Source organism: Frieseomelitta varia, unplaced genomic scaffold (genome assembly GCF_011392965.1).
Source record: "Frieseomelitta varia isolate USP_RPSP 00005682 unplaced genomic scaffold, Fvar_1.2 scaffold_1012, whole genome shotgun sequence".
Lineage (NCBI taxonomy): Eukaryota > Metazoa > Arthropoda > Insecta > Hymenoptera > Apidae > Frieseomelitta > Frieseomelitta varia.
The window spans coordinates 41890-64717 of NW_025108654.1; the positions used below are offsets into that span (position 1 = coordinate 41890).

A 22828-nucleotide genomic window follows, 5' to 3' on the forward strand; every position below is an offset into this window, starting at 1 on the left:
ATTTTCATCGGTTCTGTCCGCGTGACCGCGTAAAATACTGATGGTCTTGCTGGATGATTGCTGGTAATTGATGTTACGGATAATGCCGTTGATAACACAGTGAATCGCGACAATTATTTGAAACGACGTCGAAGTATGCCGCGATTGATTTTTAAGTCGATTAAACTCTCAAAGACACGACTCAGTCTTGATAACTCTTTTCATTTTATCACCTGTAAAATTGATTTGCTTCTTTGACGATGTAAAATACCGATGATCTTGTTAGATGATTACTCGTGATTGATGTTATGGATTTATTTGAAATGATATCAAAGTATCTCACAATTGGTTTTCAAGTCGATTAAACTTTCGAAGACACGATTCAACTCTAGTTTTGGTAACTCTTTTCATTTTATCACCTGAATTGACTTGCTTCTTTGACGATGTAAAATATCGATGGTCTTGTAAATGATTACTGGTGACTAATGTCACGGATTTATTTGAAATGATATCAAAGTATCTCACAATTGATTTTCAAGTCAATTAAACTCTCAAAGACACGACTCAACTTCAGTCTTGATAACTTTTCTCATTTTATCACGTCATTCGAATTGACTCGCTTCTTCAACAATGTAGCAAGCAGATGACATAAATCGTTGATACTATATAAATAAGTAACGAGCCATTTCCGCGTACTCCTGCATTTATGGAACTGATTAGCGAGGCCTCTAAGCGGCTGAATTATTAACGTGTCGTTCGAACTGGCGAAATGAAGCCAGGCTGCAACATTGATGAAGATACAGTGATGTCGATGGAAACGTCGGCGTGCATCTTCCGAAATCCACGATTCTGATAATTGTGAGATTACACCGAGCCGTGCACGTGAAAGCGTGAATAATCCGTAATAAAGCCATCAGGTCGCGCTACGTCGCGCTGTTGCGAAATCGCCCGTGTGATACGCGTTAAGCCTAAGGGCGTTCACAAACGTCGATATGAAATATTCGTAAACGTCGGCCAACATTTCATGGTAATAAATCCCGTGCACGGCGAAACTTCGTTTATGGCAACTTCGTTTATTGAAACGAAATTTCAGGTAGTTTCAATTAAACGGGACGCGAATTTCTTCTGTTACGAATGAAAAAAATCATAGTTAACTAGAAGAGAGTCTGTGAACACCTGTTATTTGGTTTCACGATAGACTGAAACGAACGTGGAGTTTTCACCGTGACATTTGCAGGAGATTTTTATTACTCTACAATCTCTACTTTTTCTAAATTAATTTCTAGTGTATATTTAATTTAATATTGTATAGTTTTCAAGTGGTTGAAACTGAAAATAAGATACACGCAACAATGCGTCCTGAGCGGACTAATAAACCAGCTTCCGGACGTCGTCGTGGAACTTCACGACGCGGCTCGAATGTTATTGTTACGTCAAACTTGCCGCTCCATTCTCGCCTGCCGCGTGGAATCGCGCAGTTCATTGTTTTCGCGCGACAAAGGCAGCGGTGGCCGTTGAAAACGAAGGAACGCGAGAGTGGAAAACGGCGAGGAGATAAGTGGCGGCCTGAAGAAGGAAAGCTACGAAGAAACCCAAACCTAACCCAAACCTAACTCCAAAAAAAGAGAAGGATCGTCTTGTGCCAACTGGAGAACGTCTTCTCCAGTATATACGGAAAGGTGTAATGACTTCCCTTTTTACCATTTTCCCTTCCCGTTGCTAATTACAACTCAGCAAACCCTTTGTAGCCCTTTTAATTAATTTCGCAGGCGCGCATTGTACCACGACATATCTAGCCGTGATTAGTCATTCATTCGACCGCAGTACGCCGCTCGTGGTTTCCAGTTAAATATTAATCAGGTTTGCTAGTGCGCTCGCCAAAGGATTATGAGCCGCGATATTTGAGACCGTCTCTGGAAATGGGTTCGAATTCGTTCGAGTTTTCTGCTCCGAGGGCTGCAGTCGACTTTCGTGTCGTTGTTCCCGCGACAAGTCCGTGACCTCGTGATTGTTCGAACGCGAATGGATCTGGATATTTCCTAGATTTCTTTCCAGAAAGGATATCGCGCTTCTCTCCCCTTCCCTTAATCTTTTGCGCTGGAATGACGTGCGACGCATTCCAACGTTTGCTTCGTTCCAAAATTGTAACATTTTCTCAGTTTTACGTTATATTTAAGTAAAACAAAATAGGCAAGGCAAATAATAAATTTATTGCTTCTCAATAATTTTCTTTCTAAGCGACGAATTATTGTATACGGTTTGGTCACTCGTTATAGTCCGCGATCAGTTGCCCAGCGCAAGTGGTGAAATTTACCATTATAAACAGGCAAAATAATAAAAAGGCGTACTCTTTGTAACAATGTAACATCATCCTTGATCATGGTTGCAACGTAGAACAGACGCTTCTGAAAATATTGAGTGTATCGTTCCTTTACGCGGAATCCAACATGCTCGTAAGGCGTTTGGAGCACATCCATGTCACGAGTGCCCTTGGCCTTGACATCGCGAATCGGAGGAACGAAGTGCCGGTGCCTGCAACTTCTCCGCGACTTTAATCCACGAAACGTCCTCCGTAAATAAAGTATAACCCTTATTTAGGGCTAAATCACTATAATCCTAGCGGGCCGCTTCTCTTTTCCAAGCGCCGAGTTACACGTTGCGGTGCTTTTAACACTCGTAAATTCTCCGCCGCGACTAAGACGGAGGAACTTTAATGAGAAATTAAACGAGACCAACGTTTGCTTGGCCCGAATTCATTCTATATGCTAAGCGGAGCAAATATCTCGCGGAGACAATATCCGTGATATTGTATTTGGCGAGAGCCGACGTGTTGTTCGATAAACTCTCGAGAAAATCAACGGAACGCGTATAACTTCAGTTGAAAGAGCGATTGGACGCCGTTCGATTCTTAATCACTTGCGCTGGTAACTGATTGGCGGACCATAATGAGTGACCAAACCGTATACAATAATTCGTCGCTTTCTTTTGGAAGCCCGGCTTTCGTCGGTATGATATCACTGGATAGAAATTACTGAGAAGTAAATAATAAATTTATTATTTGTTTTGCCTGGGTTATACTTAAATATACTGGGTTATACTTAAAACTGAGGAAATATTGCAATCTTGGGACAAAAGATTGTCGACGTGCGTCGCACGTCATTCCAGCGCAAAAGGTTAATAGATTCCGCAGGCACCGCTCTCTTTTTCTCTCTCGTCTTTTCTCCAGATGCGAACACGGAAGCTCGAATCAATGAAAATAAAGCGAATAGCGCCGGAAGAAACGAGACCTTCTCTGGCGGAAAATCGGTTCTCCTTGCGAGAAACGAGACCGAAGTCTTTCGCGACTTCGATACAAATCGCCACAAACCTTTGCTTCGTCGTGCAACGTTCTCGTTCGCGTCACCTGTTTCCCACGGCAGTCGCCTTCTCGAGTCGAATTACGCGGACTTTCCTCAACTTTTTGGCGAATTTTATTTAGTTATTAACGGCAGAGAGGGCCGACAAAGTTCTCCGGATCCCGGAGACAAGTAGACAAACAGAAACGTCACAGTCGGAGTCTTATCCGTCGGGTACCTCGAACAATCTCGTGGGTACGTCATTGTCGCAACATTAACGCGACTATCGGAAATATTTTCAGAAATGTTACCACGATTCCAAATGTTGCTAGTTTCAACAAACGTTGACTAACAACTGGTACGATCCCGTCTTCGATGACTCGTGTCGTAAACGGGGAACTTTTGGCAGAGAGTTGATGCTTCTCAGGCTTCCCAATCTGAATTGTCTGAGCAAATAGAAATTTTCTTTCGTTGACAGAAATAGAAATAGGGATTTATCCCTTTTATTTCAGAAGCGAAATGCTATTCTAAATTAAACTCGTTACTTTCTGTATATGTAATTTGTGTAATCGAGATTAATTTTTATCTTTACGTCTAAAGGATTACGATTCTAGGATGGTAAATGATGAGTTAGTTGGTTGGACATAGTCAAACATTACGTGAACGTCTAGTCTGTGGTCAATCAGTGGTTACGAGCGTTCACTTGCTCCGAAATCATTCCTGCTGTCTGTTCGTCTAGAGCTTCGTTTCCGTTCCCGATTATTTCCGTGGACAGCGTCCATCTCGCGAATCACGGTATTTCTCCTGACTTCCAGCTCGCTACGACGAAAATACACGGGACACGCCGAAATTTCCACATTCGCGGAAATAGTACATTCCTTGCACATGGAAGAGCGAGATAACTTCGAGAACAAGGAAATCCAATTTTCCGAGGGAAGAAATTCCAGAAACAAGAGGAAAAAATGGCCTAAATTTTCTAACGCATAAGAGGTGGCATTTTAAAATACGGCGAGAGAATATCAAGAAAATGATATTGCGCCCCGGCACAAAAAAGAACGTGGATAATAATAAGAACGTTCCGACAATAAAAGCAGACAATGGAGGAAAGTTTCGACAACAACAAACGCAATAATAGCAGAAAGAATTCCTTTAACAGACGATGAGCCAATAAGAGGAAAGAAGAAGGCGCTGAAAACGATTTTCGAGTTTCGTGGGCCGGGCAAGAGTGTCAGAGATCTGACATTAGCAGCTTCAGGCGACGTTGAATTGCAAAGTTGCCTACGTGAAAGTACAAGACGACGTCTCGACTGCAAACTGTACGATGATATAGGCGGTGCATCTACGGAACATCCTACACAATTGATGGAATTTCGTTTAGTGGAAAAACACGCGTATGCAGTAAACGGTGAGAAAATATATACAGGATGTTTCGTAACTTGTGAAATCTGCGTCGGGAGCTTATTGTACGTCTAAAAATAATGAAAAAAAGTCATACGAATATATGTCCTATCTGTCTTCGTTTGTGAGATGTAATGAATTTTCCGTTTTAATTACTTTTAAAAAATGGTGCTCGAAATGACCAGCTTGCATTTGAAGACAAGCCTGCACGCGTCTTGTCATTCATCTGGTTATTCTCTCTAACATTCCTGGTGTTTCTCGAATTTGTCGGAAGACTTGCTCTATTCTATTTCGTAGTATTTCAGCATTTTCAATCGATGTTGCGTATACAATAGATTTTCAATGTCCCCACAAATGAAAATCTAATGGATTCCGGAGAGCAGGCCATGCAAATAGGACCTCCACGACCAATCCATTTATTTGCAAAGCGTTGATTTAAAAATTGCCTAGCCACTCGGCTAAAATGCGGCGGAGCTCCATCATGCATAAACCGCATACGAATAATCTAATATCGACTGGAACTTCCTCTAATATTTCGTGTGAACGNATACGTTTAAACTAAACTGGTGTTGATGTCTTGAATGCACAATAACATGTGGGTTTTCTTCATCCCAATTATGATTATTATGAAAATTGTATGTACCATCCCTGGTAAAACTAGCTTACTAGAGTTTGCTCTGTTTATAAAATTCATTATATCTCATAAACGAAGACAGATAGGACATATATTTATACGACTTTTTTTCATTATTTTTACAATCAGCTCCCGAAGTGGGTCTCACAGGTTACGAAACACGCTGTATTTATTGAGAGACTTTACGTGAAACATCCTTTACAAGTTGTTTGGTCAGAAGAAGAAATGCGAGTGAACACGTGGAGTTGGCGTAGCAAGAGAAAAGACACCCCGAGTATAGTACCACAGAAAAACAATAGGAACAACAGAAAAACAATAGGAAACAGTCAAAATAAGTGGCGACATTCCTGAGCTTGTTCCTAAAGGTGAGTAATCGTTGACCACCACCAACAACTAACAGCTAAAATTATAAAGTTTTTTATAATTGCTGATAAGGTGTGGTGTTGCAACGACGTAAGAGGAATGATAAAATTTCAAACAGTAGAAATTATTGAGAATGGAGGCAGTCGTGAACCAGCTGACGCTCATTATCATTCGAGGCTCTGTTCGATTGACTCGTCCCCTCTAGGATCGTTGGATTTTAGACATCTCCCGTCGCTTCCCGATTTGATCGTGCCTTCCGCAACGGGTCTCAAAGGCTCGTAAAAGTCGAGCTATTCTCTGGCCTAATTTCCACGAAACTGTCGGTGACTTTATTGCCACTTGAACGCGTCACTCGATACTATAAAAATTTTACGACCTAGCAAAGGTTGACATTACTCTGTATTACCTCTGTATTCGGGTGTTTTTGAACTCGCGTATAAATTCAAGTGAAATTATTGTGCGAGAATTTCTTTCTTTCTGCGCTGTTTAAGAGCGAGGCAGTGTGTCGTAGCGAAAAAACACCAGACTTCTGACTGTTTCTAATCTTAACCCTTTCCCCTTTTTTACTCATCATCCACCGATAATTTATTTACGAAGCATTGCTTCAAATAAAATTATACAGCACTAGAAATAATCATTCAAATGGTATTTGAACACGAAACTTTGCTGATTGTATCTTTCTAATATCGTGATATCGTTTAAATTTAAAGCAATGGTCAACGTGCATTGCGAGTTCGTTAGAACAAGTATAATATACAAGAGTTAATGATGCCTAAATAGTTTCAATCTCTGGAAAAATAATATCGCCCACCATTTTTTTGAACATTCGTGAGAAGTCTAGTTTATGTGAATTCAACACTGTCTTCAAAAATATCTTCTTTACATTGTTGTTACAGCTTTCACTCTAAACGTCTGTTCAGATATTATGTTGGATTGTTCGAAGGGTAATTTCGTTTTTTTTTTCCGACGAGCGTTGTTAGTTGTGTTTTCAACCAGCCAATTTCATTCTTCACGTGTGCGTGAAGTACATACATACGTATGAAGACAGAAGTTTTAAGGTTGAGATTTTTGCAAGTCTAGAAAAAGTCTTAACGTCTCTTTATTTATCATTGCCATGTTTGGACTTACTTACGGTTTTCCTTAATTACCGAGATATTATTTATTATTATAAACTACGTGGCTAGTTTAAAATTTTGTTTTTCTTTTCTACACATAATTTCCCGTCCATTTCGTACATTTCAAACTCGCTGTTTAAGATAATTAGAGAGCGGCGGAATGCAGAGCTAGAATTCATGAATACGGCATGCAAATTTAATGGAACTGGCGCGCGCGTGCGACGCTCTGTTAACGCAGGCACGCGGTTTACTATGGAAGGCACGCTGTTAAAAGGCCGAAATACTAGGCGAGGCACAAAAGTCAAGGAAACTAAGTGGCGTTCCAGGAAACGGGCAGGCGATAAAAATGGCGAAGGAGTCATGGCCGGCGCCGGCGAAAGGATTTTCCGATTTTTGCTCAACAACCGCGGCGACGAGACAACCGCGGCATGGCCAGAAGCGAAATTTCAAAAGCGCTGGCTCGTAACAAACCCGGACACGTTGAAATCACTCTCCTATCCGAGAGAATTCTCACTCAGTTTGTCTCTTGGCGTTCGTCATTACGCTATAAATAACACGTGCACACGCGTGGCAAATTTTTGTTTTGCTGAAAATTTGTAATCTGACAATTTAATTTCAAAACTCGTGAAACGACGCTTCAAGAACCGTGGACGAGGGGGCGCGTGTTTTACAATCGTTCAATTCTACGATTTACTTTCACAGTCGAGCTGAGAGATTCTCGAGACTCCTCTGCATTCTTAATTGCTTCGGGAGACGAGTTTCGCAGGAGACGTTTTCGCCTCTGAAACTCGCTCGGATTAAATTTTTGGCTGCATTTCAAGTCGGCGAAAGTTCCGAGATCCTTTGTTATTAGCAACGACTCGGACAGCCAACGTATCCTACAATTCAACGTATCCAACCAACATATTTACGAACAGAGAACAATTCTAGTATACATCCTGCTTTGCAAATAATGAAGAATTCTTTTGTAATACAAAAATCGAGATTCCATTTTATCTATAATTTGTGTTTGAATATCTAGTTTGCACAAACAGGCATTCGTTTATTAAAAAACGTTTATTAACGTTCTTTACTTGTTAAAAAAACTAATAAAAAATACACGGCTTCAACAAATGATTTTTTCGTTCGAAGAAATCGTTTAAAAAAACACTAATTTCATCGCTTTTCACTAAAACTGTATCTTTAATCATTACCGAGATATTTGACAAAATATGTTCCGCACCCCCAACTTTCTAAGGTTTTAATTTTCACTCCTTCAACGTTAACGATTGCCGACAAAAAAGAAGAAAGAAAATACGGGTCAAATACTGTTTCAAAAACTACATTTACACCAAATCTCATGAAAATAGGTGATTAACACTTCGACATGTGTAAGGAAAGCAAAGTTTTCGCACAATTATAATCCAAGTTTTACGCTCACAAGCTATGTACTTCTTTCGTGAAATATTATCTAGTACAATTAAATATTAAACCTGCAGTTTGCTCGTGAACTCTCACGAAGTCTACGTTCTCCAATAGTAGTACGAATTTCTATCAGATTAGACCGTGGTCATCGAAATCTTGCGCTTTCGGCGATGATCTTGCGACTTCCTGATACGACTCGAGATCAAGTGCGCGACATTTTTCGTTCGACGTTCTAACCGCTCACGTTTCGGAACACCTCGGTTCTTTCTCGAACGTGTTCAGAAATCGAAGTTGGAAAGAATCGATGTGAACTCTGTCGAAGTTCTGGAAGACTGTCGTTACCTGTCTAACAATAAGCCCGATATCACACGAGACGCAAAGTATGCTTGGCAGATCGGGCAGGAACTTCCCAGAGCAATCAAACTTCGCGTAAGGCCATCACGAATATGATATAGGAAGGAACTTTGTAACGAGCTTTAAGTCACGCTGTTACATCGACAAGAATGTTCATTGATTGAATAAGTAACTAGCACCTTCGGTAACCTTCGATCACGCGATTACCTCCCACGCAACTCTGTACAACTCTGCTATATTAATATGGAAAGAAGAGAAAGGAAAGGCAAGCAGGGAAAAAAGGGAAACTACTCGTTTTAAAATTGACGTTACCCTGGCGGATCAGTGGGAATTATATATCGGCTTGTTGAGAAGCTTTCTGCCAAGGAGATTCTCTGAGAACGAGAATCGTGAATTTTACGATTTTGAAATACGTTTCAATTGATAATTTATAACAGACCTTTGGGTGCTTTGAAAAATTTTCAAATTACTTTCTTAAAGTCATTTCAGAATTAATTCGATATAAAATAACGAAATTATATTATTAAGTTGATCAATTATTATTTATTATTATTATTATTACTATTACTATTAAGTTAATTTATTATTATTATTTAACAGCTGAATTAATTTATTCTCAATTGAATGGTTTATTTGTTATTTCGTGAAGTAAATTATTTACTATTTGCCAGAATCTTTATTTGTCATTTGATTTTGATAGAAATAACTTTCTCAAGGTATAACGTCCAACGTTTATATTTACGACAATAGAAGGAATTTAAATATACTCCATGACCACATTTGTAAAATACAATACTCTCCTCCCGACTGTTCTCATTCGCAACTTTAAAAGATTTCTCCAAATTTTGTTCATCAACGGGCCAAATGTTCGAGGAACGAGTTTCTATTAAAATTTTCTGCCATGACAAGACGCACTTGTAAATTATTTCGATTTTCATTTTGATTTTCATTGATTATTTTTCTCTTCTTTCGAATATTTTGGTTTCATTTATTTCTGAATGTTATTTTAAAGAGAAACTTTCAATTATCAAATGAATATTATCTTCTTAAGTAATCGATTTTTCAATTCATCGTTTTCCCAATTACTCGCACAGCTTCGAATCCCTTCGACTTGACCTGAAGATGAGCTACACACGATTAATTGAAATCCATCACTTGCCAAGTGCTAAAGAACATTATCTCAAATTATCACTCGATAGAAATTTATAGCCCAGGTCTGATTTATACGTAAGAAAATAGATAAATACCTTCCTTCGTGTGCAATTTGTGAGAGAAGCTTTTATAATTGTAACAAGTCGGTCATAACTATATAAGAGTTAAAAAAGAGAAAGAGAAGCAGATTCCTCCAACGTTTCGAACCGATAAGATCGTCGGCGACGTCCACGCGAGATGGCGACATTTTTTCGCAATAACGTCCGATTACGCAATATAACGTCTCTCGCGATATAACGTGTCGTGGGTCGGGACACGAGGTCCCGATGCGATCGAACCCGGTGTCAAGCGACGCGAAATATGACATCGGAGTAGCGTTATTAGCGGGAGAACGCCCGGCCCAGGTCGCCTCACATCCTCAACCTAAATCCCCATGGAAGTTTCGTTACTCGATACTGGGAGCTCGTTAAAGCGACGCGACCTATCGTGGATCAAACTCCGGCAACGATTGCATTAACAGTAACCGGTGTATGACAGACAACGGCCCCGTTCCCTCGTGTTGCTCGACCGATCGAATTATACCGTTACGCCTCGATTACCTCGAATCTCTGACATAGAATTAACAGGCCTGTGCGCTGACAGGTTTGTGCGTTGCGAATCGCTTTCCGCCGTTTCGTCTCGTTTACCGCCGATAGAAGAAAATTCTTATCTCTCCGATGTACACTTCGTTGAAAATATTGTACACGCGCGAGCTAACGAGTGGAAAGGATAGGGAAAATTAGGACGAGCTTGCGGTGAAACAACCGATGGATTTTAGAGACAAAGAGGGTTGAGTTGAATCTCACTGGAGTTTCTCACTGGATGACTTTGAATTATCGAACAAGTTAGATATAATAATTGAAACTTCTTAGATATCGTAAAAACTGATCGACTCGAATCTTCGTTTTTGTAACTTGTACTAGCGATTCGACAAGTTACAAGATATAATTAAATTTCAAATTTGGAGGAACCTTTGTCTCCTGATTTATAGAGTTGGTATGCAAGGCAATTACTTGCGCTCCAATTATTATGCCAAACTGAGGGGGTTGAAAATTTTGTCGCGAAGCGTAACAAGAAAGGGGATAATTCAAGAGGACAACAGACATCGTAAATCACTTGTGAGGAATTAATTAATTTAAAGTTAGAAGACAGAAGGATCTGACTGTGGAAAACTGTCGAGCATCGATGAAGATCGCCAGATATCTTCCCGTCGAGATTAACTGTATCGATAAATCTTCCCCTCCCAAGTGAATTTCATTAAATTTCGCGAATACTTCGGTGCAAAGATTTCATGAAAAACTTCGCTCTGCGATACAGGTTTATTAACTGACGAAGATTTTTTTCATAAACGTTGCTTACATCGTGCTTGGGGGACATGTCTTTACTTTAGCCTAATCTGAGGAATCGCGTTAAATACCGTATGATCGTTAATTACGTATGTACTTTCGCCAGATAGAAAACTGTGTGTTCTGTTAGAAAATTTCGAGTATGCCAACACTTTGACGGCTGGATCGAGAATTCACGCGACATTTTTGAATAACTTTTGACTCGTAAAAGATGTTACAATGAAATTTGATATAAATATATTTTGTAAAAAGTATTCCTTCCCAATAATACACAACATGATATATTTCATGTTTAATCACTGTTTTGTTAAAACAGAGTTTTCAAAGAAATTTGTCAAATTTGTATATTCTATTTAATATATTTTTTAATTAATTTTGATGATATATTGATAAAACTTTGAATTTTAGTTATTCTGTTAAGCATACGAGAATGAGAATTCTTTTGTTTATGTAAATATCAGTTCCATAGCTTCTGCATCTAATTCTCTGTGTTTTTTTCATTTCTTTCATTACTACACTCTTAATGTAAACACGTACATATGTCCAATATTAAAAGTAGTCTGTAACTTGGTTTATGGCAATCCTTGATATTTTTCTGCTTTTTTAGATCTATATTTTTTGCAACCTTCGTGTCTAATTTTCTGTGCTTCTTTGAATTTAATTTTCGAATAGGAAGCAATGTATTTCTCACTATATCTGCTCGTTTTTATATGTCTTATGACAACGGCCAACAATGTGTTAATTTCGTCATTTTAATCTCGAAGTGTTTGCCAACTATTTCATGGATCAAATAACAAAGTACAGTGAATCTTTCTTCAAATTTCACAATTTTTTTAAAATTTTTACACGAAAACTACGAAAAATTAGAGCGACACGTTCTTGGCGACATTTAGAACTCTTCTTTCTTTAAACTTCTTCTAGAATTTCTCCTAAACGTGTAAACACAATGTTTGCAGGTCGCGGCTGAATAATTTGCATATACTTTTCATGTAAGAAAGTAACGACGTTACGAACAACTCGAGCTGCGAAACATAGTTACTTGAGGAAGAGACAATTAAGTACGTTTACGTTTAAACGGAATTTAACGCTTGATCGGATGCCGGGTGAGAAAAGAGTTTGAAACGGGGAATTCCCGCAGACACGATCCGAGGGCCGTTACATGATTAACATAACCGACGCGGATCTTGTAGAATTAACATTTTCAAGTAGCGTGAGCGGGATGCATTTAAAACAGTTTACAATTAGCACGGTCATCGATAAGATTAAGGCTGTATCCAATAACTATTAATTCGAATAATATATCATCGACTTTTATTCATTGGAGGCTGCTCCCTCCTCGAGAGAAATTCGCAAGGACGATTGAAATATTCAAAGAGTATTTGTGATAAATTATTTGTTGCGTCAACATCTCATCTCTTATTGAACGACGATGCTTGGAATTAACATCTTACTGATTAGAACAAACAAAAGTTCTCGGAGATCAATAAAAGATTCAATTTGACGAAGAAAAAATTTGGTTCCCAATTTGAAAAACTATGTTAAAAACTGAATGAATTTGAGAGGATTTGAGGAAAAGAATACCGAAACTTAGAGATCAAATTTAGTATCGAATAGTAATGAATAATACATAATAAATTTTAAATAATATACAATATATAATAATTTATAATAAACTCTAAATGTATAATAATAAAATATAATAAATTTTCCATCTCAAACTGACTTTTTGAAAGATTTGCTTTTCTTAACTGCATCATTTTCTTTTTTTCCTCGCTGAAATTCTTTACCTCTTCTTACGAGTTACACAATAAAATGCATATTCCGATAAATGATACAAATCGGTGAAAACGAAAAATGGATAAAGATCGCACGTTCTTGTTGACTCCAACTTGAAAATCGCAACGGGAACGTGCAACGACTACTGGTGCCGGCGTCTACGGCTTTTCAAAAATTCCCTCAGTCACGAGGCACTCGAAGGGTTGATTTCATTCGATTTGCGAAGGTGTCCCGTCACCGTAAGATTTTAAGTGGCCACTCAGACCGTGCCACTCCACCCCAGCGGCAGCGACGCGACGTTTCAACCTCGATTGCAAGGCTCTCTGCCTTTTATGCAGATATCTCGAAACATAGCAGCGCCTCCCCCGCGCTGACCGAAGTAGACCTCGTCACGGTCTTTGCCGCCAACTCGGGGAATCCCTGTTTATTCTACTTAGCTCGAGCGTGAGCGAGCAATTTTCTTCGCCCCGAATGCTTCCGGAAATCTCTCGATTGATCGTTTTGCATCGGGAATTGGACGCGATGGATATCGAACTGCCGTGGACTACCGAGAGCCACCAAGAAATGGATACAAGTGGACCGTGGTGGTCGTTGCCGCTTGGCGAGAGATTCGCCCGGAAGAGAGAAGCTGTGTGTCAACGAGTTACAAGATATCGGCGTACAAGGGACGTCGATGGCACGAGACGCGTTATGGTGATAGAACGTAATCGGTGAGTTACGGTTATATTGAGATCGACAATATTTCCAACGACGTCTTTCCTTTATTCATTTCCTTATTATTCCGACGTCAATCCATCGGAGTGGAATCTACGTAAGGGTGCGTCGATTTCGGAAAGAGATCACCAGCTTTCTCCGACGAGTTGATCTTTTTTTGTAAATGATCAGTCGCCGGTACAATAAGATTCATGTTAAAGGAAAAAAACATAAAGGACCTTTTAGGACCTTAGAAGGGATGAGAATGCTATCTGAAGACTATAAATGACACTCGGAAGTAAAGACGGAAGTCACGTAGAGGAGGAGATGCAGATTTTTGGAGACTTCTCCTCCGCAAATTCCGCCAGATGAACGACAAAACAAAAAAACTTTTCAAAAATTACTAAACATAAAAAAGAAAAAATAGAAAAAAAAGATGGATACGCGAGCTATCGAACGAGTCGGACGAATTGCAATGCTTCTGAATTAAACGTCAAATTGTGCAAGTATAGTTGCAATAGTATATAGGCAATTGTACAAGTGTATAATTGCATAAATTGTATACACGTACAATTATTAAAGATTAAATATTAAAATTGCGTTACATTTTCTTGAACAATTGCAGCGATGTCCCACCGAATCGTATCACTATTGAAATATTAATCTTTTCGCAACACACGTCGATCTTGATCCAAGACAGAAGGGAGCCGCGCGTGAAGTTCGAAATTAACATAATCGCGGTACGATGTGTTTCATTCGCGGTATACATTATTCACATTGTCGATTGCGATTAAACGGCCGACGATCGAGTACTTTCCAGCCTAATGGGAATCGAATATGGCCGATCGACGGCGTACAATCGGGCGGCAACATCGAATCAATAAAACACGATATATTTTCGCCGGGTTTCGTGGACGCGTAATTTAAATACCACCATTCGATTGTGTCCCGACTCGCGCGGCATACAAATGCGAGCGAAGCAGCTTTCGTTTGATTTACAATTAGGCTCAGACAGGGGAGGGGCGGTAGGATCGATCAGGTTTTGCGAACATCGCCGCGATTAACTTGTTGGAAAGATAGCGACAGAGGACGACATTCGATCGCGGCGCGATTAAAGTGATTAAAGCGACTGAAACACTTGTATAAATCAAAGCTTTATCGTTTCGCGCAACGGTGGAACGATATTTCACGAGTGAAAGGACTGTTGCTGCACGTGTGTCGCGTGGATTGATTGTCGTGATTCTGATCGTTAACGGCAACGCAGAAACGCAATTATCTGAGAAATTTCCATAGACAAGCGTTCAACTCTTCGCGACTACGACTGAACAATTGTAAAATTCGTTTCTCTTTTGAATCGTGTCGGTTACGATGTCTCGTACGAGAGACGAGGGGTTTTTATGCATTTTCTGAGAAGATTGCTAAACAAATTTCAAACGTTCTGCGCAACTGTGTTTCGTAAAAATAATTCTGCCCCCTACTCGTAGATTGACGAGTGATGAGCATAAATATCTGACTGTTCCTGACATTGAATTTTAATATCTCAATCAACGAATTATTGAATGACCAATCCAGAATGTTACCTGATAACACGTACAAGATGTGTGTGGTACATGGAAATTGTGAACAGAAGGGAGACGATGCGTGGAACGCGATGCCATCAACATTAATATGTTGTATTAATATGTTGGCAATAGGCGATTGAAATCGCCAGAAGAAACGGTGGGAATAGAAAGCGCGGATTGTGCCACCCGCGAATGTAATTGCAACCAACTACTTCCGAAATATTACGAGACAAACTTCCGCAATAAATGAGTAACAGAAAGCACGTTGCCAGTTTCGATAACAATTTCTATCGGGTTTTCGAACGTTAAAAAAGTTCGACGAATTGTAGTTGCAGCGTTCAAAGTATTCACCGCCGACACTGATTTCTCTTGAAAATGACAACGACAACAACGACGAGCTAGGAAATACCTGTATCGGTTAACCAAACGAATGAATTTCGTGTTAATCGAACTGAAAGCTTTAAAAAAGAGAAAAAAAAAAGAACAAAAAACGTTCGCTATCGTAGTAACACGTGTCGATTCGTTTAATATTCGTTTGATATTTGAAATGTGTTAACTACAAACTCTGAACGTTATACGTTAAGCTAATATTTATTATTTGAAACTTAAAGACACGATACAAATTAGTAAGTAAAAATTGAAATGTTCACATTTCTCCCCGTTCGCTCGTCGTCAGAGCGAAATAAGTCTGTATTTTATTTTTACAGCCGAATTTACAAGAATATAAATTTACGTCGTGATCGAAATTTTGGCAGGCGATAGATCTCGTGCGAAACATGTGCGCTGACAGGGACACGTGTCCGACGGGACTCGATCTAAGAACAATCGGCAAGTCCGATTGTTCCCACATGCGTTCGAGATAACATGTGAAAATATAGAACGATTTCATCGGACCAATGGATACAATTCCTGCAGTTCAAGCAAACAATGTGTCTGGCAAGCTTTCAACGAAGTGAACGGATCCGTACAGCGGAGTTTAAAACCTTAATAGCGGTGCAAAACGAACCAATTCGAAGCGGCTCCACGTTATTGTCGAACAATGGCTCGAATTAAGAATAAAGATAAAACAAATCCATCATGCGCTCTGATAAAAACGTAATCGCAGCAAAAGGCTATGAAATTTACCATCTCCGACTTCAAAATATTTAGTTGCTATTGTGAAACTACTATCACTGATGATCTTACAAATAATAATGTGCTTGCTATTTTTAGAGAAAATGCAGCGAAGCTGCTAAGTCGTAAAAATTGGAAAGTCCCAATTAATTATATTTGTGAAAATTAAAATTAAAAATTGAGATGCAGCATTTGTATGTCAGCGAAATCATTTGAATGATACGCATCGATCGCGATGAATGTGTCGACAGAATTCTCTCTCGCTGATTAGGTAGTAAACGCATCGAAGAACCAGACGCTGTCTGACCGAAAACGGACCTGCGCTACTTTCGGCACGGCGTTCGATCGAACGATTCGATTAATCGTCCATCGCTAATCGTTTAGCAAACAACTGCGATCAATTTTCCGATTATCGAGAATAATTCAATCAACGTTCAGAGCACACACTTTCGGCTGAAATTCGCGAACGAGTGGAAATCAGCTGCAATTGGTCAGAGCAGCCGGCTGACAGTTTGTGCATGCGAAACAATCGCATAATTAGCAACGATAGTCGGTGGGTGACGACGATAGTTTGGCTCGAGCGTTTGTTTCTACAGGTGGTCGGTTGGCATTCTCGATGTCAATGGCACTTGCCGCAAATCCGTGCGACAGGAACCGATTACAAAACTCTTGGCAAACGACCGAAAGCGCGAAATCTGAAAGAATCGTATTTTCGGTAAAAACACGCTCGTAAGTCACGACGAAGCTCGACGCTCGGGAGAAGACAGGGAAGAGAATTCTGGGATCGCGATGAACGGCGAGTAAAGGCGAGATCGTGCCGCGAAATATTTGCTTTAAAAACAAGACTTGGTGGAGCGAATATCTTACACCTCGAAACAACGAGCAGTCAAATCGACGAGATAAAACAGAAGGGCGGAGAGAAAGGAGAGAGCGACTGCAGCAATTTAAATGGAAGGATAACAACTTTATGCCTCGATTTACTTGTAGATTTAATTATACTTTTTCTATACCAAACGCAAGGTATAATAATTACAGTAGGTATTAAGCATAGGCACGAGTACGAGTTCTTCGAGTAAACCGCTACCAATGGCACAGGATTGTTTCAAAATAAATGAAGCGTCGAGTTAACGTGATGGTCTAGTCGCGGACGATTCGTTCTTGAGTCGCAAATTAAATCCGATTTGAGAGAGAAATGTCAAACAAACGCCAACGTTTCCTTTCGATTCGCAAATAAACTGTCGGGCAATTTCAAATAAATTTCCAAGCACGATTTTACTCAGCCTCATGTTTCAATAAAAAAAAGAAAAAAAGGGAAAGAAAAGTTTGGAAATTCTTTGCTGAAAATAGAAACGATGTCTCGCGTCCTCTTAACTAATAAATCATTGGTGAAATTTTTTTGAAACCAACAGTCATAAATTGCTAGCGTCAATAAATTTACATTCACAACTAGTGATGTAAAATGTACAAATTACAAACTTAACGTGAAATTCTAAAATTGAAATCTACGACTATGAAGCCGATTCACTAATATTACCACTAGTTGGTAAATTATTATGCAAGAGAGCCTTGGCCACTGGGAAATATCACTTTTTCCAAACGAACGAATCGTGAAAAAGCCGTTCGCTGAAATTGCAAACGAAATAATCGAATTAACGTTTGACATTCCATTTTCCACACCTAGACGTCGCGACAATGATGGTTTACGAATTCTGTATCTCGCATCGCCGATGCTCCAAACGCAAACAAATCGCGTGCACTAGGTACTTGGTGTAATCGCGAGTGTTTCTACGATAAGCGCGTGGAACAATTAACGATTTTCACGTGTAACAACAGCGATTATGGCGACTGGATGTCCAATGCTGATGGAATTCTAACAGCAGTTAGCAAATTGCTTGGTTAATGTAAACGATATGTAAATGATTTCGCCAACAACGCAGCAAACTCGTTACAGATCGGGTTGGAGCGTCGCTCCAAAATATTTTCCGCGAGTTAAATGAATGGAAGTAAAAAAAACTCGTTTGCGACTACGCGTCGAACGTAGAGTACGAAAGTCGTGATCCAATCGTTCTCTGAATTTTATTTGATTTCTGATTTCTAAAGATTTTCCGAAGAATTGAGAAAATTGAGAATTTAGATTGATACCAAAATTGATGAATACAGTGCTGTGAATAATTATAGGTCCAAAGCATTTTTTTTCGTAAATAAAAATTATTTTTTGGAACTTTACTTTAATTTGTATAAAATTTTCGATGATAAATTGTCCGATAATTTCTATCGGCGACGAGAAATAATTCGTACTCAAATTATGATATGTTCTACGAGCTATAAAAAATAATTGTCTTTCATAAATCATTCCTGTATTTATGAAATTTTGCAGAAATTGCTGTGAACTTATAATTATTCGCAGCACTGTACACTTACGTTTCCGAAAGCTATCAGCCATGAAAACAGGACTGAAGCAAGCATTTGAAATTCTTCGAACTTTTCATCGACATCGCTAGCTTGATTCCGCGTGGTTCCTAGTCGTATTTTTCCATGTTTAATGCGTGCAAAACGGATGAAAATGGGAAACTGTCAACGTAAACTTACGTAGATTGATCTTGGTAATGGGGTAATATTCTCGAAGAGAAACAGAGAAAGGAGGAAAACGTGTTATAGAAGGGAACAAGCAAGAAAAACCGAGGAAAAAGGGGATAATGTTAAAAAGTTCTTTATGGCCTTAACATAGAACAAAAATTTTCAACTACCCCAAATCCTCGAGGGTTTCTTAAGCATCGTTCATAAAAAATAATTGCTTCGAGATTCTACTACATAGTCTTTGATAATCTAAAGATTCTTAGAAAGGAAATTTGTCATCGTAGCCTCGAGTTTAAATGAAACAGGAAATGCAAAAGTGGGCAGGGGACAACCCTGAGGAACGCCAAGAATTTCTCAGTAATAAAAACATATGAGAAATAAAAATAATGTACGTGAACAAACATATCTTGAGAATTTGCCAGTTTAAGGGGAAAAAATGCGATACGAATAAGATTGAGAACATTCGCAAAAATCTCGCAGAAGACAACGAAAAGATTCAAAGTGGGAAAGTAAAATTTTTATACAACTTTATAGTGTGGATTTTCAAGCCCTTTGAACTAACTACATAAACTTATATATTTTCATTGTTATTAAATCGTAGTTTCCTATGAAGTTCATATTTAAACTCTCGTAAAATTGACTAAAATTAGTCATACATTCACTCCAGTTTCTGATACTGGATTCTACTATAATTTTAATAATCCTAGAGCAAAAACAATATTGAAACAGGGAAACGAAGGGTTCGATAAGTATTGCTCGATGATTTAGTTGAAGAAAAATATGCAAACATATATCAACGAGCTGTTGAAATATATCAGAACATTTACGATTGTTTAAACAAACTTAACTAATACAACTTAAGGAATAGCAGTTTCTCTATTCGTAAAATTATCACATGTGACGAAAGTTTATTTAATGAACTGTATACTGTATGCAGAAATGGCAAGCATCCTTAAAGGATAATAAAGCTAATTGGATTTTCATTAGCCGAGTGAAGACAGAAAATAGAACAAGCTATTCAATTATTCTCGAAAGAAAGAAATACGAATATACAGAAAAATAATCAAGTTCGTTGTTAAATTGAAAAATTATGTACAACTTGATAATAAGGAGTTTGTTATAATATAACGTTGAATGCTCGGACATCGCGTTTTCCGCCACGCAGCCAAATGACTAAGCACAGCCATTTACGAGCGAAAAGCAAAAACTGTTTTTGAAATAATGCCAACGTTAGATTGATAGTCTCTCGATCAGGAAGACAATCCCAAGGACTTTCGATAAGTTAAGCTTAACGGATACAGAAATCGCAACAGTTTTTGAGTACCAGTTTCGATTTGACGCTAATTCATACCAGCGATAGCTTTGGAGATTCACGTCGAAGAATATAAAGACCCGAAAGAGTATAAAGCTCCAAAATTTAAAGATTCAAATTTGAAAATTAAAATGTTCAAATACACAAAGATTTAGATCTCAATGATTAAGGAACTTAAATTCAGAAAATCGAAATGCTCGGATTGTTCGGGCGAAAATTAACAACGATTGCACTTGACAAGTGACCCAGTGATTTTTTTCAAATACAGAGACTAAACGAGGAATTTCGGCGGTGCGACGGCGTTTCGGCGTTTAAATTTAAATTTCGAAGCAGCGCGCGAAATCGATTTACCTTGAGGGGAAACCACGTCACGCCTAGAAAATTGCTCTGCTGCCAAAGGTCAACGTCTACGCTACTGTCAACAAAACCACCGACGATGCAGCACGATAGTACGTTTACGCACGTAACAACCACACGGATATGTATTTACAATCGCTCCTGAAAAAACCCTCTCTCAACGCAAGGGGAAGATATTGACATAACAGGTCTCTCACGATCTTGATGTTGAATCGTTCAAAGTATAACTTTTTATTACTACGCAATACTTCTAAATTACACTTGTATAATTATTGACGTATCATTTCCAATGAATGCATAACAAACATATTAATTATTAAAGGCTATTATAGATGAAATTTCATTCTGTCTTTTTTTTAGCTTTGAAATTTTGGAGTCATGTATCGAGATTTCTGACGAAAATTCACATTCAACATTTTGCTTGGACAATATTATTTACCGGCATGTTAAGCAAGACCTTTCGCACAATATCGAATATTAATAAAACATTTAATTACATTGGTTTGATTTTATTGATTTTTAAAATTTAGAATAGAATTTCACCCGTAACAGCATCAATCTGATTTCAGAGCTTAACAAGAGCTTCTAAAGATTAAATTTATTTCAATTACGTTTTCTCTCCAAATACGTGTACTTTTCTCGACCGGAAGGCAAGAATAGACAAGAAACGGTCAAAATATTAAAGTCGGAACAACAAAACTAACGATATTCGTTGAACTAGAGAGAATCGAAAACTCTCGCGGTGCAATGTCGAAAGTTCGTCTAGAGGAAAAGGCGGCAGAAACTAGTTCGAAACAAAGTTACCTCGAAACGGAAGTGCACGTATAAGGAAAAAAAAAAAAGGAGTGAGAGTAGAAGGAAGACGAGAGAACGTTACTTTGCCGACAATAATGCATTCGAGACCGCAGAATTTTATATTTCGCGAAGGAAACGGGAACATCGTGCATACACGACTCCCTAAACGTGTACACAGAGATACCTAATATGCATATTCGTCCGAGTCGGAAGGCCGAAGGTCAAAAGGATCGCGCTCAAAGGATCACAGATAGGCAAACACAGATTGAATGTGCGAGCCCGATATGTCTCGTCGAGAAACAAATTTCTCAAGACAGAAACTAAGAATTTGTCAAACGTTGCTTTCAATTCGAATGATTCGCGTGAATCTGATCGACTCTGATAAAAATATTAATCAATTAATAATTTTTTATAAGAATGTTATAAATTTACAACGGTTCGGGGAATTTTTGCAAAGTACTACGTAACTTTCCGTGCATTTAACTTCAATTGATCAGAGTTTTATAGCGAGAATCGTGCCTTGAAATTCATACGTGAATTCAAATTCACTGTTTTGCTGGTTCACACACGCGACCTTTTAGAATTGCACGTTTTTCTACGCACAACTATTTACCATGCTCCGAAAGCGTCCGGCAACTACAGACGGGTAAACTACGTTTCTTTACTTGAGAATCTGTCGCGTAAAGTTACACTTTCGCCGATTCGAATTGCTACGGTCTCACATAAGAGAACGCATGTATTGTAAATTTTTATTTCCTCTCAATGACACGATACGAGGTTTGTATGACCAATTGAATTATACGATGTTATCAACATCGAAATACGTTTGAAGCAGAAAAAGAGCAACAGAATTTATTTTACACTCACCATTTCTGCATCATCCTCTCGTAGACGCTCCAAAGCGTCCTTTACGTTTCCGGCATCGTCCTGAACCGGCGTTGCTCCGTTGAGGTGCAAGTTGCTGTTGCAGGCTCGTAGAATGGAGCAGGAAAGTTGTTCTTGTCACGGTAAATCGTTGACAATATCGTTTTGGAGATGAATACGTGACAATGAAACACGACGTCCCGATACAACGAACAAACATAAAACTCGACAAGCACACGCGTAAGGCGCGAGACCAACTGACTGACTTTCTCGATTTCGGTTGTGGCTCCAGCATCAGCGCCACCTGTTTTACACGCACATACTTACACGTGACCATCCCACCGATCGTACAGCAGTGCTTCGCTAACTGGCTACAAATGGGACTCTAATTCTAAGTTGTCAAACAAGGTATATTTTCAGAAAATTTCGAGTACTTTTTTTCATTAAACCTATGTCAAAGCGTATGGTTATCAATGGATGCGTGTTCTAACGAATGAAATATACGGCTTGCTTCCATGTGTTCCGTTCGTTACATATCGATGCTATAATGGTAGTTTAATTTGCAACTTATAATACTAATTAAATTTGTTTATTTGACATATGCTGTGTAAAAAACCCGCTCCATAAAAATCAATTCCAACAAATGTAACAAACAAACCG

At 38.8% G+C, this 22828-nt stretch overlaps 1 long non-coding RNA gene across 1 annotated transcript in view; it reads right to left on the minus strand.

Annotated features, from left to right (window-relative positions):
* LOC122535368 overlaps window positions 1–22426 on the minus strand; it is a 54092-nt gene extending 31666 nt beyond the window's left edge. The window contains exon 1 of the long non-coding RNA XR_006308158.1: window positions 22172–22426. This is a non-coding gene — a long non-coding RNA (uncharacterized LOC122535368). The remainder of the gene's footprint in view (window positions 1–22171) is intronic.
* Window positions 22427–22828: the final 402 nt, after the last annotated feature.